The sequence below is a fragment of the Lagenorhynchus albirostris genome, chromosome 18 (genome assembly GCF_949774975.1).
Source record: "Lagenorhynchus albirostris chromosome 18, mLagAlb1.1, whole genome shotgun sequence".
NCBI lineage: Eukaryota > Metazoa > Chordata > Mammalia > Artiodactyla > Delphinidae > Lagenorhynchus > Lagenorhynchus albirostris.
Window position 1 is genome coordinate 52,881,652 of NC_083112.1, and position 23,449 is coordinate 52,905,100.

General features: G+C 43.8%; 1 protein-coding gene across 3 annotated transcripts in view; it reads left to right on the forward strand.

Moving 5' to 3' along the window:
• Positions 1-14,672, forward strand: part of NDFIP2 (Nedd4 family interacting protein 2) — a 77,746-nt gene extending 63,074 nt beyond the window's left edge. Inside the window, exons 8-9 of one of the 3 annotated variants that reach the window (XR_009536791.1) lie at positions 1,500-1,625; positions 14,217-14,672. The gene's annotated coding sequence lies outside the window, so the exon portion shown is untranslated. Of the gene's footprint in view, positions 1-1,499; positions 1,841-14,216 lie in introns of those variants that run through there. The other 2 variants (XR_009536793.1, XM_060129225.1) reach the window with 2 other exon arrangements.
• Positions 14,673-23,449: the final 8,777 nt, after the last annotated feature.

Here is a 23,449-nt window from a genome sequence, read left to right on the forward strand (position 1 = left end):
AAAATTCAGGGTTTCTTAATTTAATATAATTTTTTTCAACTGGTCTATACTGTCCCCAAAAGCACAAAGGTAATGATAGTGCATCTGATACTGTATTTAACTAGAGTGACATATATATCCTGAGTTTGCTCATAACAGATCTGGTTATTCCTATTTCCTCACCTTATGTAGTGCCTCCTCTCTCATAAGTGTCCTAATTTGGAGGAGAAATTATATGATCACCCTGTATATAACTCTACACTGTGCTGAGAAGTGACTGCCTAAACCCACTGCCCTTTGAGAGAAGTAACTGCAGTATTAGGGCAGGAGTCACCTAATCAGCCCTGCCTAGACACCCGTTTTTTTGGCCTGTAGAACACACATGGTACTATTTTTTTTTTCCTTTTTTTTTTTTTTTTTTTTTTAAATAGAAGTTGTATTGGAATGATTCCGCTTATGGTCAATAGTAAACAGTGAGCTTTTTGTATGTTTAAACTGCTGTTAATTGTTATTTTAATTGTTTGCTATTTAATTCTTCAAATAGTCATGAAATATTAGTGTATTATATTCTAAAACCTCATTCTTGATAAAGTTCAACTGTTAGAGGATAATGTGCCATTTAGTATTGAATGTCCTTGCCCATATATAAAACATGTTTTATATGTGTTAATAAAGTTCAGTAAATGTGGAAATGTGAACCTGTCATGCATGTTTTTCAAAATCAGTTTGATTCACAATATATTATCACCACCTTGGCCTCACAAAATGTTTATATGATCAAACCTATGTTACATGAAAACAACTGGCATGGAATTAGGTTGGAGTGTGGGAACATCATTTAACTTGTCACAGTAATTTGTATGTTGGGAGATAGATTGCAGTTTAATTTTAATAAATGCAAAAGCATCAGCTTTATGAAGATAATTTATGTTTCTTTCTACTTTGCAAAAGATTAGTCGTCACCATAGATCAGACCTGCTTATGGGTGTGTGTTCTTGTTTGGGACATATGGCCTAAAATGCAACCTTCCCTAAAGTTATTTAGAAAAACAGAAAAAGCTCATTCCATACTTCGTAAAAGTTAAGCAGTTAAAAAGAAAATGTTTATTTTGAACTCAACATGTTTGCTTGTTTTCACTTTTCTTTCTTGATGTTTTCAACTTAGCTTTCTTTTTTTTGTTTGTTTTTGTTTTGAGAGATTAAGCTACCTGCTTCTAAAAAACCCACTTAGTTTTCATGGAAACCATTAAAAAGAAAAATTCAGCAGCTAAATAGGGAAGAGATAGGGTTATTGCCCCTTTAACAGCTGAGGTTATAGCAAGCCCAGATCACACACTGGTTCACATAATCTTGGAGGTGGTTTTCCTCTCAAGCTTGCAAAACAAAAAGAACAAACAAACCCACTTTATTACTTTCCTACTCCTTCGTGTTTGTTTTAATTAAATCAGTGCTTTACCTTTAGTGACAGCGAGAAGGGCCACAGACTATCCTTCCTTAAAGCAGTTTCTTTTCTTCTTTTAGCTTTACCAGAAGCATAGTGAGATCAGCAAGTACAACAAAAGTTTGCCCAAAGCTCAGAAGCAATCTGGAGGACTCAGAATGTGAAAAGTAACAAATAACCTTGTTGGAAAGATGAACTCTTCAGAGGTATAAGAACTGTACTTGTGCATAAATCCCTAGTGTGGAAATATGTTATTTCGTTTCCATCAAACTTAGTTTTCTCAGCCATGTAAATTCCTGCATAGTGATTTGGTTTGACTAACTGGCATTTGGGCTGTAAACCTTTAATTCCCATTTTATTCATTCAGAGAGAAGACCTAAAGACCCTTAATTGCTGGCAAGCATTGGTGACCACTCATTCTAATATAATAAAGTGTGAAATATCACTTCCTAAATCCAGATTTTTAAAATGATGAGACTGTGGAAAGCGTCAGTTCACTGAGATTTATGAACCTTCTTTTTTCAAACAGGATAAAATCAAACAAAAGTTTAATAACATGTATACGTGGGAAAGACCCAGAAAAACTGAGTAACTCGCCAAAACCCTCACTGAACTCGCTGAAACCCTCACCTTAAATACCATTTTCAGCTGAGAGTTATGAACTTTTAAGAGACAGCTGGGTCGTACATATCCCTAATTCTACAGGATCTCCAGAGGTGGATTTTTGATTGAATGATTCTTTGAATATCTCTCTAGAGCTGTGATTGTTATTCAATATGGTGCATTATAGTCAACTGGGAATTGGGGGGAAATTAACATCCCAGCCTCAATTTCCAGAGGTTCCAATGCAATACATCTGCCCTGTGACAGCACATTTCCTTCCCATAGTTTGAAGTTGTGGATTTTGGTCTAGTAGTCCTGCTGATGCCTCTCTTATCATGTGTTTCTCTCTTATATCTATCTCCTTGTGTACAAGTGATAGGAAGTTACAAGTGTTAGGATCAACACATAAGTCAGACTTTGCAGGGCAAGGAAAAGGCACGTAATACAGATCTCAAACGGTTAATGAGCATTTCTGGAGTTCTTGCTTCATGACCTCTCTCACTGAGAGCCTTCTGGTTTTCCTGTCTTTAAACACACAGCGTGGCTCTCCGCAGGGCTGTATCTGCAGGGCAGTGTGGGAGCGTTGGGACAGAATAGAACTGTTTGTGCTGAGAAGGCAGTTACTTTCTGTAAAGTGAGCAGAATTGGATTAATTACCATATAGTTGATTTTTCTCGCCTCAAAAAAATATAATGTTTTTCCACTAGTATCTTCCCTTCTCTATCCTTGAGGAGCCTGTGGATGACTAAGAGAGGGAGCTTTGTGTAACAGAAAGACTGGGTTTTAGAGCTAGATTACCCCCGGACTCAATACCAGCTCTCATGCAAGCTCAGGCAATTTGCTTAACCGACACACCTCAGTTTCCCCATCTGTTTGTTGGGAAGCACAATATGTACCTGAGGATTAGGTGAGATTTATGCCAAAGAAAAAAGTAGACACTACATCTTTCGGCTCAGTGTGTTTGCTGACTGGGCTGCCAGTTAGTGTTAGCAAATGCCTCCAGGACCTGAAGTAAGCCCTTGCCTGATGTGGGCATTTTATCTGCCAGTCCCTTTGGAAAGGGTGATTATAGTAGCATCACGTTGATCGAGTGCTGGCTCCCTGTATCTCCTCTGTGGCAAGTGGAATTAAAGCAACAGTTGCCTAGATGATCATTGATTTTAAGGGGCCCAGTTATGCAAAGAGTGGAAGCGCTCCAGCTGGTGGGGCAGAGGAAGCGCACACACGTCTCTGGGCTGAAGCTCGGAAGCCTACAGGCCAGTCCCCTCAGAGTTCCACTGTGAGTTGATGAGATGCTGTCACTCTATCATTGGTGACTCATTGCTTTTGCTCAGGGAGCCAGTGCACTGAAATCCTGGTTGGCAAGTGAACAGAAAATAGGTTGGTGGGCAGGTGGTTTCTGATTCTAGGATAAATTACTTCACCAGCTTTCTCTTATGAATGATGGGTTCTTAGTCTTGGATTTCTTTATTTTTTTAATGTCTATGACTTTGAAAGGGAAACACATAGATTGGAGCTAAGTCCCTTGGACTCTACCGTGATCGTAGTTGGGGTGAGATGTTACTGAGTGTCAGTTCATAGTTCTTGAAGGGATCATGCTGTTGCCACCACATGAAATCCATCTCCTACCTTATTCCTCTTCCCATCTTCTTCAAAAAGAGCTTAAATTCTCTCTCTTTGGGGAAGCCTTTCTCATCCTCCTGCCCTGACTCTGGTCCTCTTGGTTCTTAGACCCTTCTATTATTCCCGTCAAGGCATTTATGACACTGCGCCATCACTGTTGAATTTTGTGTTTCTGTCCCCAGTGGTGGGTATTTTCTTGTATTCAGCTTTGCTTGCCTCCCCAGCACCTAGCACAGATCTTGACAAATTGAATGAATGGATGGATGGGGTGGGTGGCATAGCTGCTAGGGCCGGGATCTGTGTGTGTCCCTGGGTATGTAAGATGCTTTCTGCCCTTTAGCTCAGAGGCTAATGGAAGCAGATTTATAAACCGAAAAAGGTGCTAATGTGAGATAGATGGGAACAAACATCATGGGTCTGAGTAATTGATCTCAGAGAACTAGGGCACCCTTCACTGCACAGATGACACTGGAACTAGATCTTGAAAAGTTGGAAGTGTGCAATATGTTTAAACATTTCATATTTTACTATCTCTTTGCTCCTCCTCAGAAGGAACTAATTGTCTCTTCAGTTCCCGTGATACTGCACCTGAACCTCTTCGCCTTCTACTCTGGGTCGGAGTAATTTGCATTCATGCCTAGTCACTTCCGCTGAGGGTAGGATCCAGGCCCAGTGTAACTTCATAGTCCAGTGTGCCCAGCACACGCTTGCACCTTTAAAAAATCAAGTCCGAGATTCTCCACCTGTCGTTGGAGCCATTCACTTTACCGCTTGACATATTACTAACTTCAGAAGCCAGCAATAGTATAAGCACCCTCTTCTCCAAATATACGGGTACAAGAAATATATGGAATCAGTTGTGATATCTCCTTTTCACATATCTCTCAACTCCCTCTCCCTCTCCAGAAGTAACCACTGTTAACTATCATATACTCTCACAGACGTTTTCCACATACATTATTTTACTAGAATGGCCCTGTGTTCTGTGATGTCAGCATGACTTCTAATTTCATCAAGGTGAGATGTTCCCAGGCACAATGTTGGAGAGAATGTGCCTTTTTCTCTATATTCCAGGAGGCAGCTCTCAGGGGAGAGTATTATTTCTTCCTGCGAATGTAGTTTATTCCTGAGAAACCAAGGCTTATTTCCTTGGTCCTTTAGTCTCTAGATGAAGGGTGACTTGTGGCTTCAAGGCCTTTGGGAGCTGGGCTGCTCCAGGATCAGGTATTTGCAGCATTTAAATGTCCTGTCTTATGATCTCTTACAGCTGTTTTGGTGAGAAATTCTCTAGAACCAGGTTATTAGGTGGAAAGGGGTTGGGGTTGATGAGGATAACCAGCCTGGGTAGGTTTAGAGAAGAACAAAATGATTCTGGGTTTAAAGTTAATTTTCCTTGCTTCATGACCAAAATTGTGTCCCAGGGTTCTCTGACTAAAGCAACAGATATTTAAAGCCCCTCCTTTCCTTTTCCCAAATTTTTCCTGCCTTGGGCTCAAGTGTGACATCTGTAGCTTAAGCAGCTATCTTGTGCCATTGAGGCAACAGTTGGTAGACTAAGTATGTAGAGTGGTGAGGAAGGAGGAGCCGTGAGGTTCCCTGACATCATCGAGCATTGCACCAGCCCTGGACCCACCTACCTTCCAACTTTTTGCTCAATGAGAAAAATAAATTATTTGCTTGGTTGTTATTAGTCAAGTTTTTTACTACTGATACTTAAGAGCAATTCAAACTGATACACAGGCATAACTATCTGTTTCCCCAAAATTGACAGGAGAACTGCTCAGGCCATCAGAAGCCACCAACATGAAAAAGAAGTTAGAAGTCTTGCATGCCCACAGGGTTACTGACCATCCAAGCTCCTTGCACCTGGTTTATTGATTGTCAGTCAAGTCATTGCAACAGCAGTGTGAAAGCAGTGGGTTTACATCTGCTTTACTCTGCCCCTTCATTCTCTTGATTTTCCAGTTGGGAGCCCCACAGAGTGACGAACTTCTCAACAATTGCTTCTAGAGCTGGCTTAGTGGAAATGTCAACAGCAACAATTTAACCACTGTCTCAAAGATCATTCAGTGCTACCCACACTGGCCATCAACAAAACCTTGCCAGGGGAAGCGGGTGCCATTTTCAAATCTCTGCTTGGTAAAACAACAAACGGAAATGGCCAGCTGAAATAGGCACTCCCTTTACAGTGATCCAGCTCCCAAATGCGTGATCTCAGTTTTTAGTTTTAGAAATGAAACTATAAGTCTGATTCTTCTTTTGAGTCAGGAGGGTTCTAGGTAAAGACCCTGCTGCTCATACGGGCCTAAAGAAAACCCACAGTCTCCACTCTCACCTGCCCTGGTTCTGCCCTCCGGTCTAGTGCGAGGTGGACGCTGAGCTTCACGGGTTGTCCACACCAGGAAAGCCTTGCACAGATGCCTCCCCATAGTGGGTTTGCAGTGATTACTGCGGCTTTGAGTGCTGCCTCATGCTCCCCCTTAATTTTTTTTGTGGTACGTGGGCCTCTCACTGCCGTGGCCTCTCCCGCTGCGGAGCACAGCCTCCGGACGTGCAGGCCCAGCGGCCATGGCTCACGGGCCCAGCCGCTCCGCGGCATGTGGGATCTTTCCGGACCGGGGCACGAACTCATGTCCCCTGTCCACTGGCAGGCGAACTCTCAACCACTGCACCATCAGGGAAGCCCTTCCCCCTTAATATTAATCAGAAATACATTTTTCCCCACCCCAAATTCTCTTCCCCAGACAAAAATAATTTTTACCAGAGAAAAGTTAAAGCAGTAAGATATAAAGAAGCCCTACAGAGATAAACACCTCTTGCCTGCTCAGGGTCCAGATTCTGAAACTGACCACACTCTCAACTCTGGGTAGAAAAACCCTGGGACTGTTCACACTTCCTTGTTAACAGTGATGACCTCTTCCCTGCCTTTCTCTCCCCCTGTCTCTTCTTTGTTCTTACCTCCCTGCCTTCCTGACCTTTCTTCCTTCCCCCCCCCTTACCATTTCTTGGCTAACACAAACCTAGTTTATCATTGTCTGAAGGCAAGAGTAAAGGCTGAATATAAAATATTCTGCAAGAGAAATTACTTGTAATGCGAGCTTCATCCTGTGTATTAACTTCAGCCATTCATCTACAGTTGACAAATCTCTGGGTCCTCAAATTCTGGGAAAATGTTTCCAATAATGCTAATATCTTACATGTTTGTGAGTTTTTTTTTTTTTTAAGATTTAATGTGTACTTTTGCAAGGGGTGGGAGGTCACCACTTCTGATGTTTCATCTGTGTGGAGGGAATGTAATTGGTATAACTCCTGACCTCGTCCACCTCTTTATTAGCTCTTCCCCAGGGGAATAATTTATTTCATGGGTAAATCTGAAATGTAAATACCTGGGTATGCTCTGCTCAACTTGTCTTCTTCCTCTCTGCAGCTAGTGGTTCACAGGAATTCCAGTTGTGCTCTGTTCTCCAGGGATGCTCTGTTCCACCCCTGCCCAGGGAAGCCAGCCACGGTCCAGTACTACCTGGGGAGAGTGCATCTGCCCAATTCTGCCCAAATCTGGGGTTCCTCAGAAACTCACAATATACATCCCATTAGGTCTGCTGTTGACTAGATGTCCCATTAGCTGTCTTCAATACACATGCCTCAAACGCAAGACTATCTGAATTCTTATATTTGAAGTCTTTTAGGGCAGGATTTTTGGACAGATCCAGCAGGCAGAAAATCAGTAAGAACAGAGCTGAACTCAGCACCACCACCAATCAACTGGATATGATTGATATCATAGACTACTTCATCCACAACAGCACAATACACACATTCTTCTCAAGTTCACATGGAACATTCACCAAGGTAGACCACATTCTGGACCACAAAGCACACCTCAAAAATCTAAAAGGATAAAAATCATACCATGTTTGTTCTCATACCATGGTGGAATTAAACCAGAAATCAATAACAGAAAGATAACAGGAAAATCCTAAAATATGTAGCGATTAAACAACACACGTCTAAATAACACATGGGAGTCAAAGAAGAAATCTCAGGAGAAATTTAAAAATATTTTGAGTTAAATGAAAATGAAAACACAAGTTATCAAAACTTGTAGCAAAATTCTGATGCAGATGTAGTGAAAGCAGGAATTTTAGTTGTATTTAGTGGGAGGAATAGGGAAAGTATGTTTACTCCGTCTTCCTAGAAGCTGGAGTCCTCAGCTGAAATCTTTTAGGCAGTGTTATTTTATCTAGAACAAAATCTGAAGAAACTGTACCATTTATGAGATGACCACAATTTACACTCAAATTCCATTTAACTTCAAAGCCCAAATATTTTGCTCTCAAAACAGTTCTGACCAAATATGTGAAAGTCTATCCTAGGTAGGATTGCATTAAATCTATATAGATCTAGTTGGGAAGAACTGACATCTTGATAATATCAAGTCTACCCATCCATGAGCACGGAAACTCTCTCCATTTATTCAGTTCTTCTCTGATTTCATTAGTCAGAGTTTTGTAGTTTTTCACATATAGATCTTGCACATATTTTGCTAGGCTTGTATCTGAACATTACGTAGAACATAGCTAACTAAGAAAAGGTGGAGGGAAGAAGGCAGACCAGCCAGGAACCTTGGGACCAAGGAGACAACATGGGGGTGAGTTCCCTGAGTTTTCCTTGCTTTGTATATCCCAGACATGGAGCCAAAGAAGCCAGCATCCTGGAAACACTAAAGGCCACAGACACAAACAGCCCCCAGCAAAACTCTGATCTCTCTACAAAGGACCAGGAAAGGGCCAACCTAACAAGACAGAAAACTGTTAGACAATAGCCACTCTGCTGCAGCCCAACACACAGAATATAAACATGGTTTCATTGCTACCTTCACCAACGAAGTGAGGAGTCTAGACTTCCATGCTTGCCAGGCTGTAACGAGGCACCCTCCCTCCACTGGGCTGAGAAGGCCAGGTAGGGAGCTTGCACTTGGGTGTCAGAAGAGGCCTAGAGGGGAGTTAGGACTTTCGCCATCCAGTGATAACAACGCCACCCCTCCTCAGGGTTAGTGGACACCATGTGAGGAGCTGGAATAACCTTCCCTCCTCAGCAGTAATGAGGGGGCCCCCTCCTTGGGTGTCAGTGCAGGCCGAGCGGAAGACCTGGGCTTCCACTCTGCCTGCAGTAACAAGGCAGCAACTCCTTTTCCTGTCCAGAGAAAGCCCTCTAAAACAGAAGGTACTCATTAAGATCCAGTCTCAAAACATAATGTGAAACTTCCAGGTTTCATTCAAAAATCTCTTGTCATATAACAGGGATTTCAATTGTGTAGTTAACTAAAAATCTAAACCAGGAAAAATAATGTCAAGAAATTCTCATGTGGCTGTTCAAGTAAGTATGTAATCTTATAAGTCATTTAGAGTGGAGAAAAATCCAAGCAATTTTAGTCATTGGCTATTTATTTTAATGTATCTCAAGAATGCTAATAGAAGCAGGTAAAGCCTTATGATTATTAAGCCCTGAACTTGATGCTGTGTGGAAAGTATAAGAGCCAGAGCCCTCCCTGGTGATGGGAGCTTGGAAGGGGAATTCTAGGAGCAAGGTTACCCAGAGAACTATGAAGTAGTGACCTTGAATTATGAGACTAAAGAGCCCAGAGGTACAGTGGAGCCCATAAACTGAAATTTTTCTAAAAATACCTGGGAAATAAGGCTAGCAAGATTCTTGGAGGTAGGAATCATTTTTAGCTTTTACTGGAGAAGTGTTTTATGCTTTCCTAAGGAAGCAGATCATCTATTTAGTTGCCCATGTCCATAAAAATTAAAAATGCTTTAAAAAATCATAGATGTTTCCATCTCTAGTGTATATTGTTGTTGATCATGCCACAGATTTGGGGGTGACTTTTGAAAATCTTTAAAAATGGAAAAGATGACATTCTTAAGTAAAGAAAATAAAAAGTACTGCTAATTCCTTAAGTAATTTATTGTACATCCCTCTTCTCCAGGTCCAGCATTCTTTAGCATTCACATATCTGTAAAAGGTGCATGAGAAATGAATAGTTTGTTGAATTGTGTAACCGAGTTTGTCTTCCTTTGATTCTTGAGTGTGTTTACTTAAGGGTAAGGAGTAGCTGAATGTTCATTGAGGAGTTAGAGGGGTATTTGAAAGAGCAATGGTTTACATAAGCTTTGGGTTCTGCCGACGCTTCTGCCCACCCAGAATGCTCTATAAAACCCCAGGATGAGCCTTCCTGCATTTACCATATAAACTTTAATGAGTGACCTATTTGCAAAACTTGAAACTTTCTTCTTGTAACTTCTTTTTCCTTGTATTTCCCCTGCTGAACCTTACCAAATCTCTCTCTCTCTCTCTCTCTCTCTCACACACACACACACACACACACACACACACACACACACACACACACACACACACACACACACACACACACACACACACACACACACACACACACCATACAGCATAAAATCTTAAGTAAAAAGCCAAACCAAAACCAAAACATACAACCTCCCCCCTCCAAAAAAAGAAAAAAAACACCCAGCATTCACAGCAGCAGTCTACAGCACTTTTGTACTGTGATTTCAGAATGAAATTAATGAGGCACATTAATTTTTAAAAATAGTATCTACTTTAGCGAACGTGGGCATTCTAGACATAAAACAAAAGCTTCCTATTAAATGCTAGAGATTACCTAATTGTCGAAGTAAGGACAAAGTGATACATAATGATACTTAGAAGCAAAAGGAATAAAGACTTAAAGTTTAAATGTTGATTTAAAGTAAGCTACTAGAACACATTAATGCTATTCTCCATCCTTTAAGACAATTTTACAAATAGAGGAAATGTTTTATTACTTGTTCACACAAAGCAAATCCACCCAACCCTCAGTGTTTTTTCCTTCTCATTGTTTGCTTTGTCTTTCCTCTGGAATCTACATACAAGATGTAAACTAAATTCAAATCTGAATGAATGAAGACTAAAATATGAAAAAATGATTATTCAGTTATGTTGAATTAGTAGATCAGTCATTATTACAACTCCCCAAATGTGCACATTTATGACAAAGAGCAGCACAATAAAAACAGGGTACTTTGAGATTCTTTTTGTTGTTGTTATTGTTCTTTAGATACTTTTCAACTATTGAAACCCCAGCAAACAATACCAGTATAGTTGACTATGTCATTAAAAGCTCTAATGTTCTGAAGAAAACCCACTCTTTTTCCACATACTCTTTAGAGAATAAGAATAAATACTTTTTCAATGAGAAACTCATGTCCCCTATAATTAGAAAACTTCAGTGCTCTTTTAAAAAATTGCAGCAAAATTTAACATCATTTTATAAATTTTTGAAAAAAAAATCACTCCTAATCTCATTACCTTAATACAATTTTCATTTTGACACTTTCCTCCCAGGTCTTGACCCCACGCAGAGTTGCCACAAATTTTCAGGCAAGTTGTGTTCTCTTTTTTTCTAAAATAGGTTTTACCCTAAATTTTATTTCTATACAATTGTCATTTGTAGTAGTTTTAATAATCTTATTTATGGGAATTTATCACGTGGAAAAAATTCAACTGAAGAAAAAATTATACAGACGTTCATGACAGCTTTATATGTAATAATTAAACGATGAATACAATAATTGTCCAGCAGCGGTAAATCACAGCCTATAAACTGTATGGAATATGACATCAGTGCTTTTTTCAACAGTAGCCAAAAGGATGAAGATTCTGATCATGGTTCTTTGGTCAGCTCCAGGGACCCTAATGGTCAAGCTGACTGTCACAGCAGGCTGAGTAATCTTACGGCAGTGCCTTGTGTGTTATGTCTCGAACAAAGAACTTCACTTGACAGACAGAATGGGAGGAGAAGAGTAACGAATAAGGGAGCCCCAAGGATGGCCCAACCATTCATTGGCATGTAGAGCAGAAGAGAAGCGAAATTTGCCCCCAAATTTGGCAGTGCTACAAGCAGAAATGAGTTGACAAGTTGTAGACTTTATTCTTTCCCATCAAGCTCTTATATAAGGAAGCACTATTGTGGTGAGCTGACCTAGGTCACCTGGCTCTGAAATCCAGGATAGGAGAAAATAACCTGATAGGAAAAGACACTGTGTGGAGGCACTGTATTAAACTGCATTGAAACGCTGGATGCAGGCAGCCTGGGTAGGGCTGTTCCCATATAGGGCAAAATATTCAGCTCCCAGTGCAAACTGGAAATGTTCTTCAACAGAAAGAGGCAAGGTTGCGACTAATGCCTATGTTACTGTTGCAGTCCTGATCTACATCCACATCAGGACTACGTCAAATTGGCCAGGCAAATTGGAACTTTGGATTTTTGTTGGATAAGGTTGTCCCATTGGAAATATACTTAAGAAATGTTTTAACTTAACATCATATCTTTAACAAAGAACCCTCACAATATGTCAAAATTAAACTGAAAATAAAAATGAATCAGGGTTTTCATGAATAGGTTTGCTGTTCATCAATACATCATCAATAAACGTTCTATTTCACTTATTTAAGTTAAAGGAAAATGTCTTACATTTTCCCATACTTATTTTGAAATAAGATATCAAAATAATTGCAAACTTTTCTTTAGTGTAACGAGATGATAACCTAAAATATTAATCTATACTTCTTTCCTTGATCTGCCTGTGAGTCATACCATGCGTTCTCTAGCCAGGCAGCAGGGAAGGTAGTACTAAGTGTTCTCAGCGTCTGCTTATTATAACAGCAATGCCAGGACTATCAAGTAAGGGTCTTGAGTAATAAAAAAAAGTCAATTTTAGTTTCATGTTCTCAAATGCACATATGACATTCATGGCAGGGACAGTAGTTGAAGATAAAAAAATTTGAGTTGTAAGAAAATCAGTGTCAAAAATCAGAACTCTGAAGGACCCAAGTATAATAACCCTGTGACACAAACAAGAGGCATAGAAGAGTATTGGACAGATCCAGGTAACGCCCCAGCTCCAAGACTAGATAAAGTTGCTACAGTTGGGGAAGATGAAGAGAGTCGATAAGAGAGGATACATGGTGAGGGGATACATGTAGTTATAGTTCATTCCTTGATGTTTTTTGCATCAGTCTCTCTTTTGTTGAGGTGTGCTACTGCTTTGGAGTTTTGGTTGCATTAAGGATCTATGTCAGCGTGCCATTGTACACTTTTCTGTATGTTTTCTATATATTTATTTTACGTTTGTATATATTGTCTATTGTTTATAAGTATTTTGCCCTCTGTCTCCTCCCTTCCATCCACTCCCTTTAATGCCTGGGCCTTCGGCCTACAGCCTCTTATGGGCTCACTTTCTTCCTCTGTGGCTTCAGCTTCCAGAGACAGGAAACAAGAGGGGTTCCCCTAGTGTGCTTTAAAACCTCCCTAGAGGTCCCTCAGAGATTTGCCCTCACATTTCTTTGTCATTCACAAACCAGTCACTGACAAAGGCAATCTCATTATCACAGCAGAGGCAGAATTACCCAGCTTCCCCTGAAGCATATGGCTTCCCCAAATGCAGACTAAGGCAATTCTCTCTCAGAAGGAAGTGGAATAAGAAAAGAGGGCCCTTGCCACACAACCAAGATTATGGTTGCGAAGAAATGATGTGAGATATGTGAAAGAACAAAAAATGTTCTTATAGGTTGAGAACTTTGAAGCGTAAAATACAGGATATTTTCTAACTACTAGCGTACCAGGTTTCAAGGATAACTATGAACAACATTAAAATGATTAATCTTTTTGTAGACATGTTCTATAAAAAACTGGCACTTGAAATGTGCCTCATCCAGTACCCACTGTCCAGAATCCAGTGGAATGTAGGAGTTATGGGCAGTCTGTAGCAAGAAAGAAAGTTCTTGTAATTTCTGCTGCTTTACTGTTGCAATAAAAAGTTGCAGGTATTAGACTTGGAAACTGAGGTGGCAAACTAAAATTTCTGTTCCTCCTGTGACCTTGGAAAAATAAAACTTAGGAAGAAATCCATCCATCCATTTGAAGTCTTCTAGGAAAGATTACCTTGGTCAAATAATTGGAGCAAATCAAAAGCATTATATATAGTAATTCTATAATTATTAATTGGTAATAGAAAGATCATTATATTAAGTATAACAAACTTTCTAAACATTTATATTGTCTGATATCTAGATAAAATTAGAGAGCACTTTTATTTTAGCAACAAGATATGGTTTAAAGATTTAATTTATGTTACATAGAAAAATATGTTATATCTGCTGAGAGCGACTTTATATTGTGGCAAAAGACATTTTGGACACATTTCTTTTACTTTGTACTCAGAGCTGAACTTGTGGACTTGGTAGTGTTATTGTCAGTATTATACATCCACAAGGTCTTTTGATGCCAGAGTAAAGAATGGAAAAAATATTAAAAATTTTATAATAGAGTTTTATAAAAGAGTGGTGGCTGGGAATGAGGGATGGTGGTAAAACTGAGCAAATGCATATAACTTGTCCATATGTTGTGTCCATTTAAAATTGGAGATCATAAAAAGAAAGAAATCAAACCTCTTATCCTCTTTCAGTCCATAGATTCTTATCTTTTTTTTTTTCAGATGAGGTGGGGAGGTAGAGAAAGGAATTATAGACCGAGAAAAGACCCTGGGCAACGGTAAGAAGGTGAGAGAAAACAATATGTGCTAAAAACTCAAGCAGTTTAGTGTTTCTGTGCAAGAAGTAGGGTGTGATGAAAGAAGAGCGTGGAGACTTAAGTGGGACAGGTGACGAAGTCCTAGCACAAGAGATGGGAACCAGAAGAGCTGAAAGAGGTCAAAATGTGGGAGGAGAGAGGAGGCTCCTGATGGATCAAGTTTCCTAATAGGACAATGGGTGATGGAGTTAAGATTCCAGATGGTGGGATCTCCTGGGTGTGGATGTAGGAGAGCTTGTAGAGGATGAACAGGTACGCTCTCAATGCCATTCATCTCATTCACAGAAGACAGTTTTCCAAATTATGGTATACTTACTGATGGTAATAATTGTAAGTGGTGTCTGAATGAACACTTTGAATAGCTGTGTTATAGAAAAAATATCTTGGGGACTTCCCTGGTGGCATAGTGGTTAAGAATCCGCCTGCCAATGCAGGGGACACGGGTTCGAGCCCTGGTCCAGGAAGATCCCACATGCCGCGGAGCAACGAAGCCCGTGCGCCACAACTACTGAGCCTGTGCTCTGGAGCCCACGAGCTACAGATATTCAGCCTGCATACTATAACTACTGAAGCCTGCACGCCTAGAGCCCATGCTCCGCAACAAGAGAAGCCACCGCAATGAGAAGCCTGCGCACCGCAACGAAGAGTAGCCCCCGCTCACCGCAAGTAGAGAAAAGCCTGCGCGGCAACAAAGACCCAACGCAGCCAAAAAAAAAAAAAAAAATCTTGTATAGCACAACTGGGACCCTTCCGGATGTTATTGCCAATAAATAAATAATTAAAAATTAAATGATTTAAAGAGACATACTAAATGATAGTTCCAGGGTAAATGATTAGAGCAAAAATCATGAAGGTGCAATGTGAATGAAGGAGATTGGGAAACCTCACTTTAAGAGGTGAAGTAAGGTGTTGAGCGGAGAGAATCCAGGAAGGTGTGGGGCTGGAGGAGTGCAGTAAAGGCTTGGAATAGCCACTGTGGGAGTGGGCTATGGAGTTCTAGAGCAATGGAAGAATTGATGGGCAGTGTTGTGGGCCCCGTACTCCAGCCAATCTATGTAGCTGTACGAGTTGTTCCAGCAGCCCATCCACCTGCAGCAAGGACAGTGAATACAGCATGGATCCCAGGATGGGGTTTTGCTTGGCTTTGAGCAAAGATTGAAGACGCAGGGGAATTGAGATAAACTGAGAAAGGGAGCCCAGTGATCCAGCATGTAGTGCAATTCCATTTCTGGGGATATACCCCAAAGACCTGAAAGCAGGGACACCCACGTGCATAGCTGCATTATTCATAACAGCCGAAGGTGGAAGGAATCCAGTGTCCATCCATGGATGAGTGGACAAACAAAATGTGGTGTATACATACAATAGAATATTATTCAGCTTATAAATGAATGAAATTCTAACATATGCTACAGCATGGATGAAAGTTGAAAACATTATGTTAAGTGAAGTAAGCCAGACACACATAAAACAAATACTGTATCATTCACTTACATGATGTATCTGGCGTTGGAGGAGGTCATTGAGAGGATGTGACCACTGGTTGACCCAGTAACTGGACCAGGGCGGTTGGAGGCTCTTCACACCCTCCCCTGTCCTTTGAGTGTATGTTTCACCCACTGTTCACACAGTGGGAGCAGTTTTCAAGGATGCAGGCTTGAGAACAATGTGGTGTTGAGCTTATTCAGATGCATACCTGACTAAACCCCGTTAAGGATTCTATACACACTTAAGATGCTGGCGGGCAGAGGCGGACAGCTACTTGTCTTGCGGCCGCCAAGGCAAGCCTGGTAAGTAAATTCCCTTGCTTGTTAAAACTGCCACCTACCAATCCGGAGTGGGCTGCCTCTTTCTTTGGCTTCTCCTTGCCCTCTGGGTATGGGGGCTAGTTTTAGATTTCACCTGGGAAGCTCCAGAGTTTGCCATTCCACAGTTGGTGAACCAGCCAGGAGACCGAAGAAATGGATCTTGGGAAAGAGGCATCTGTAGGGAAAATCCCAGGTTGGTTGTTGGCCTCCGTGTGGGGAGGGGTGGCCTGGGTTTAGATGCCCGTGGACCACCGCGCGCGTCTGGGGGAGCTGAGAGCGCCGGCTGGCTTCCCGCGCTGGTTTGAGGAGCCGTGCAGGACACGCCGCGGGCTGGAAGGAAGCGAATGGCTGCACGGCGGGCGGCTTCTGCTGGACTGCTGGGTGGCCACCCATGCCCAGCTAGAGGCTGAAGCTGGAGTTAGAAAGCAGGAAGAAGAGCTGAGGTTACAGGAGGACTAGCTCAGGGCAGGCAGACATGGTGGAGAGCAGGACGCGAGGCTGGAGACCTTAGGTGTGGTTTTAAAACCCTAGGAGGGTGCTACCTGCCACGGCTGAAGGTCCGAGGGCTGGTGACAGAGGCTGATCGGGAGGCTACGAGCTGGAATCCCTGGGAAAGCGAGGAGAGTGAAGGGGAGGATGCTGTGACTGACAGTGAAACGGATGAAATGCCCCCTAAGACGTAGGTGCCATGGGACCCTAATAGAAAGGAAAGCAAAAGCACAGCGACAACCCCAGTCGACAGGGCAGCCCCTAAGTCAGGACACATTCATGATGAGAAAAGTTTCTCCCACTGAACTTATTGGTATAGCTGCTAAGTTCCTGCGAAAGGGAGGGAAAGTAAACAGGCAAAGTTAGTGTAGCTGTGGGAACAGTGGCATTTTTATGACTGGGTAAGAGGCAGAGAAAATGAGCAACATAGCCACACACCCTGCCCTTCAGTGTTGCCTGCGTGTTCCCCTGGGTGGGGTCACAGTATGTCCTCACTCTGTTACAGGTCGGATTAGTCTAGCCTGTGGGGAGGCTTGGCCCAATGAGGGGGCCCTCGCTAGGTATGTGGGACCCTGGAAATTTATAGAGGAGGTGCGATAAGTTCTTAGGGAGCTGGGAATGAGACAGACCAATCACACCCCTGTTTTTGAAAGCCCCGATCAGGCCACATTCACTGCAGGAATGAAGGCTAAAATACTCCAGTCTGCCACCAGCACCCAGCTTGGACACTGATATCCATGCTGAGCCCCTTGGTGGGCAAGATATCTGTGATGCTAGGCAGTCCACTGTTGATCTGGGGGGGAAATGACAAATCCTTGGAACGGGTACGGGCTATGGGAGAGACCCAAGATAGAAAGGGAGCTCAGAAACCCGAAAGGCTATACCAAATGGCTGTAAAGAATCCTGTAAAAGTAATGCGGAAGCGAATGTGGTTTGACCTCATTGCTGCCAGGACCCACTTGAAACACAGTGTTGGTCTCCTGTGGAAACCCTTAAAACCTGAACAGTGCAGACCTGCCCATCTGCCCCTACCATCCCCGATGCCCTGCCTGCCCCAGCAGAGGCCTCAGGGATACAGTCCTATTCAGGGTGCCCCCTGCCACCATGCCCCGGGTATAGGATGCAGGCCAAGATCACCTCCAGGTGAGGGCCATTGGAGGCTATCGGAGGCATCCTGTTGAGTTCACTATTCACTGACTCCCCCAGAAGTAAACAAAAGGTGACAGTTCTGGTTGACTGGAGCCAAATGTACTCTAATACATGGTCACCCTCTGAAGTTTTCTGGTCCCTTTAGTGCCATCAATGGTTATGGAGGGCAAAGGTCCCTTTGACACTGCAAGTTGTGTGTTCTCCCCCTCGAGAATACGAGGTTTTTATCTCTCCAATACCAGAGAACAGATTGGGCACTGATATTCTACAAAATCAAACTCTGCAAACCTCTGTCAGTGAATTCTGCCTCCAGGCTAGGGTAATCAAACCAGTGCTGAGGGATATGCCAACTGGGAACCAGTAAATCTACTGCCCCTGGGGAAGAGTGGTAATTGTCAAACAATGTTAACTTCCTGGGGGCATAAGGAAATAAAAGAAACCATCCAAGAACTGGGTATCTTATGTCCTGCCCTTAGTGCTCTCAACAGCCCAGTATGGCTGGTGAAAAAGCCAGATGGCTCATGGCAAATGATCGTGGACCACAGAGCACTGAACAAGGTACTGCTCCCACCCAAGGGGCTGTGCTCAACATTGCCACCATCTTAGATATCTTGGCTGCTGTCCTAGGAATGTACCATGCTGTACTAGACTTAGCAAATGCTTTTTTCAGTACACTGCTGGCCACCTAGTCATAAGATCCATTTGCTTTCACGTGGGAGGGGCAACAATTGCTTCCCCAGGGCTACCTGACATCCCATGTATGTCACGGGATGGTAGCCCAAGATCTGGCCCTGTTCGTCTTCCCCACTTCAGAAAAATGGCCTGTTACATTGATGATATAGTGTTAACCTATGAAGTCTTGTCGCTGCTGCAGGACCTTCTGCAGACTCTACTGGAACATCTGTGAGGGAGAGGATGGGCGGCAAACCCACAGAAAACTCAAGGCCCAGGCACCACTGTAAAGTTTTTGGGAGTTGTTTCGTTGGGCAAGACCCAGAGTGTCCCATAAGCTATGATTGATAAGGTGCAAGACTGTCTAACCCCTAAGAAGGTGAAAGAAGTGCAAGCCTTTGTAGGAATTCTGGGGTTTGGGAGGACTTTTCTTCCCACCTGGCACAGTGCCTCTGTCCCTTATACCTCCTGGTAAAGAAAGGGCACATGTGGGCCTGGGAATCAGAGCAGCAACCTCCCTTCAAGCAGGCAGAAATGAACTAGTGAAGCAGATGAAAGCTCTGGGCATCTCCCAAGCAGGCTACCGTTTGAATTAGAGGCATGTGTGACTCTGGAAGGTATGGGTTGGGCAGTGTGGCAGAGACAGCAGAAGGAGAGAGCACCCCTAGGATTTTGGTCTCGGTTCTGGAAGAGGGCAGAAACCTGATACCCCCAGAGAGCACTAGCTCCTTGCTGTGTACAAAGAGCCCCTCCAGGTACAGCCTCCCATGAAGGAACAATATATCCTGGCAAGAACTTCCCTTCCTATCAAGCGGTGGGTTAAAAATATGTTCTGTTGACCTACCTCTGTCATGGCTTAAACTCCCACGTTGATTAAATGACACACCCGTTTGTCGCACAGGAGCACCCTGCCCGCCAGCCCACTGTCTCTAGAAACGTGGGTGCTTCCAGGCCCTGTGGAGTATGTGGATCCTCCAGATGCCCCTCCCCGCCCCATAGCTGTGGCGGCCCCTGCAGCCCTTAGAGACGGAGGGGGGAAACTCCCACTGATGTCTGGCGTGCAGATGGTCTAGTTGGGGCCATCTGTCCACACGGACTGCAGTCTCTATTAGCCCAACACTGACACCATCTGGATGGAAACAGGAACGAACCGCAGCAGCCAGTGGGCTGAACGGGGCAGTCTGGCTGGCGGTCACTCAGAAGCCCTGGCCGTTAACCCTTTGCACGAATCGTTGGGCTGTTTTAAAGGGGTTAACCCTGGGGCTTGGACAGTGGGAAGCCGAGGGGTGGATGATCATGAATAAGTCCTTGTGGGGTCAGGATGTGTGGAAAGACACCCTCACTGTCTTCCTCATCCTGGCTCATAAGGTGCTGACACCCCCTGGCAATCGGGAAGCTGCTGCCCCAGCCTGGGTATGAACCCTAGCAACTGATCCTTCAGTAGACACAGCAGATTAGGGACTTAGAAAAAGTGGCAACCACAGCACCTGGGCGGGATGGCATGTTGCCAAGGATGCCGGCTTGCCCTTGATAGACAGTGATTTGGTTAATTTGGTAACAGCACGTTCTGTGTATTCTAAACAACACCCATGGCAACTGCCAAAGGAGTCTGAAGCCGTTCACTGGAGTTTCCAACCAGGGACAGATTAGCAAATTGATAATATTGGCCCCCTCCCTCTCTGAGTGAGGGCTCTAAATACGCCCTGTTTTGTGTGGACAGTGCATGTGGCCTAACCCAAGCTTTCCCCTGCTGCCATGGAAACCAGACTGCCACCATTAGCAGATTAGAGAAGCTGAATACCACGTACAGATAACCTCATCAAACTGATAGTGATCGAGGGTCACGTTTCAAAGGTCATGATGTGCAAGACTGAGTAAAAGAACATGACGCTGAAGGGAGGTTCCATCTCCCCTATGACCTGCAAGCAGCAAGGTTGGTAGAAAAGGAAGAAAGGAATATTAAAGCAGCAGCTTAAATGGCTAACAGGTAAAGCCGCCTTGGCCTAGTGGACTAAAGTACTATCCCAGCCTTTATACATTCGCATGAGCAACCAGTACAGCGTTGCCCCATATGCCCTGGGGACCCCTGCTGAAACACCCAACACTATAAAGTTATGGAAGTCACGGGAAACAACCACTGTCCCGATTCTTACCGTGGATCCACGTGCTAAGCTGCGGTGAACACCAGGTCCCATCATGCCTGGGAAAGGCGTTATCCACTGGAATTTGCAATGTGATGTCCCACGAGGATGGATGGATTACTTTGCACCCTGGCCGAGGGGGAAGCCCTCAGTTTTTACTGGGATCCTGTTGTCTTGCTGCACACCGAATCTGCTGAAATGCACTCTACCTGGAATGGCACGTGCAGCACTGAGAGACGGGAGAAGGTGCGGGTCCTTGTCTGGCATCTCCTCCCAGTTTTGCCTCCCCAGGCCAACATGGAGGGTCTGCACAACTGGGTCAGACTTCTAACGCTGCAGCCCCATTAACATCTAAGGGTCAGGCCACAAGCGTAATTCTTGTAGAAGGGGAAGACCTTCGCATGCAAGTTCTTACTAAATATCTGTCTTTTCAACATTTGACTTCTGCTGCCCTTATGGTGTTTGGTCACAGAATGGGCACCTGATGGAAATATTTTTCTTCAGCGGGCCCACTTGAATGCCTGGCAAAGGAATCAATCTAGCTATTGGGTATGTGAGCAGCTGCCTCTCTCTAGCTTGTCAGGATTGCCACGGTGGGCATCGCCACTCCAGGAAGGGGATTGGAAGGCCCTAAAGCAGTACATTAAGGAAGAACAAACTAGGACTAGCACTCTTAATTCGTCTGATATCACCCACACTGATCCGGACACCTGGCCTGTGACACACGCTATCAAAATGCATGGGTGTTCTTTTTCTGTCAGTTAAACTACACAGGCAAGCATCAACCTACTGACCGACAGGGCCCTAAAAATTCCATCACCAGACCGATGGGTAACTATACTCAGACTTGGGGTGGGTTCATGTCACTCACCCAGGTAATAGACATTTGAGCACGTGGGCACCCCTATGTTGGGAATAGAAAAATCACTTTAAATAGAACCAACACAATTGTACCAGGAATAAGGGATGGATATCACTGGAACGGTGCAGTCATTCTATCACATTAAAGGATAGTGACTGGTGTGGCATTGACTTGTTGCACCGCTCACGCCCATGTATTTATTGGGTCACCCCCAGTGGGACCCAGTGGTTACATGGTACACATCTGTTGCTGCGGCTGCCACCTGGGAGATTGGGCAGCTGTGCCCTGGGTTTTCCCTGGGCGCAGGAGAGAATCCACCCCATAGTAACAGACATTGCCAACCTCCCTCTCCTCAAGGCCAGGTGCGCATGTTCCCTTTTCCACTGGTACAATCATTTGGCCACCATCTTTGTCCCTTCCATTGGCCTGGAACAAGGCTTAAGTAATAACTGGCAAAGCCTGTCATTACCGAATACTGAAATCTCTAATGAGAAAAGCTGTCCTCCAAAACAGGATGGCCTTGGACATTATTACTGCCTCGCAGGAGGCACCTGTGTCATTATCCAAAGAGACTGTTGTGTGTTCATACCTGATGAGTCTGCTCATGTGTCATCTTTATGAAATCACATGAGGACACTAGTGAACACTCTGAATGATCTGACCCCTGGCCTAGGGGACTTAAAAAATCAAAAGTTTGGATGATGGAACTCTTAATGGAAAAATTCTTACTTATTTTGGGAATCATTTTCTTAATCTGTCTTTTCTCTTGCACGTGCCTATATCATTGCTGTGGTATCGGCTTCCAGTGCAGCCAGAGGGCCACCGAATGAACTACCTCCACGCTAGTGACACCCCTTGCTGACCGCTCAGGGCACATTGCAAAAAACGAGGGGCCTGTAAAATTGTAAGAGCAGGTTGTGAGGGGTAGCGGGTTGGAGGAGGTCATCGCGAGCACGTGACCGCTGGTTCACCCGTGAACTGGACCCGGGCAATGGGAGGCTCCTTACCCCCCGCCCCTGTTCTGTGAATGTATATTTCACTCACCATTCCCACACTAGGAGACATTTTCAAGGACGCAGGCTGGAGGAAGCAGTGTGTTGTTGAGACCATCTGAATGCATACGTGACTGAACCCCCTTAAGGCGTCTGTATAAACAGTTAAGATGCTGGCGGGCAGGGCGGACAGACACTCATCGTGCGGCCCCTAAAGACAAGCCTCATAAGTAAGTTCCCCTGCTTGTTAAAACTGCCACCTACCACCCTGGAGTGGGCTGCCTCTTTCTCGGTCCCTCCCTGCACCTCCGTGTAAGGCGCCGGTCTCAGATTTCACTGGGATGCTCCTGAGTTTGTGAACCAGTACCTAGGATGGTCAAGTTTGTAGAGCCAGAAGGTAGAAAGGAAGCTACCAGGGGCTGGCAGGAGGGAGAGCGGGGAGTTATCGTGGATGTGGAGCTTCGGTTTGGGTTTGGGATGGTGAAGACGTTCTGGAGACAAATGGTGGTGATGGTTGCACAATACTGTGAATATACTTAATGCCATTGAACTGTACTCTTCAAAATGGCCAAAATGGTACATTTTATGGTATATATATTTTATCACAATTAAAAAAAAACCCAGACCATGAATGTATTAACTTAATAAGAAATAACCAACGCGGTAACACAGTATTGATGTCTTGCAGACTCTGTCTTCACCACTTGGGCCCCTGAAACAGCCCTGACTGCACCGAGGGTGTCACAAGATCTTTTAAAAGCTTAACTCTCTTCACTTCTCAATTGACTCCCCTCTCAAAGAGACTCAGAATCAGGCCTGGGTTGTGTAAACGATGCCTGTCCTTGTTCTGGACCTCTCCCTCTCCTCAGGAGCCCCAGCCCACTGTAAATATAACCTCCACCTCCTTCTTTAGCTACTTTTCTTGTCCCCGCCATCACAAGAAAGCCAGGAGATCACATGCCAATCAGTTTAAGAGGTGCCCACAGGGGTCACCAGCTCCCCATTTCAGGATCCAAGTTTGAGCC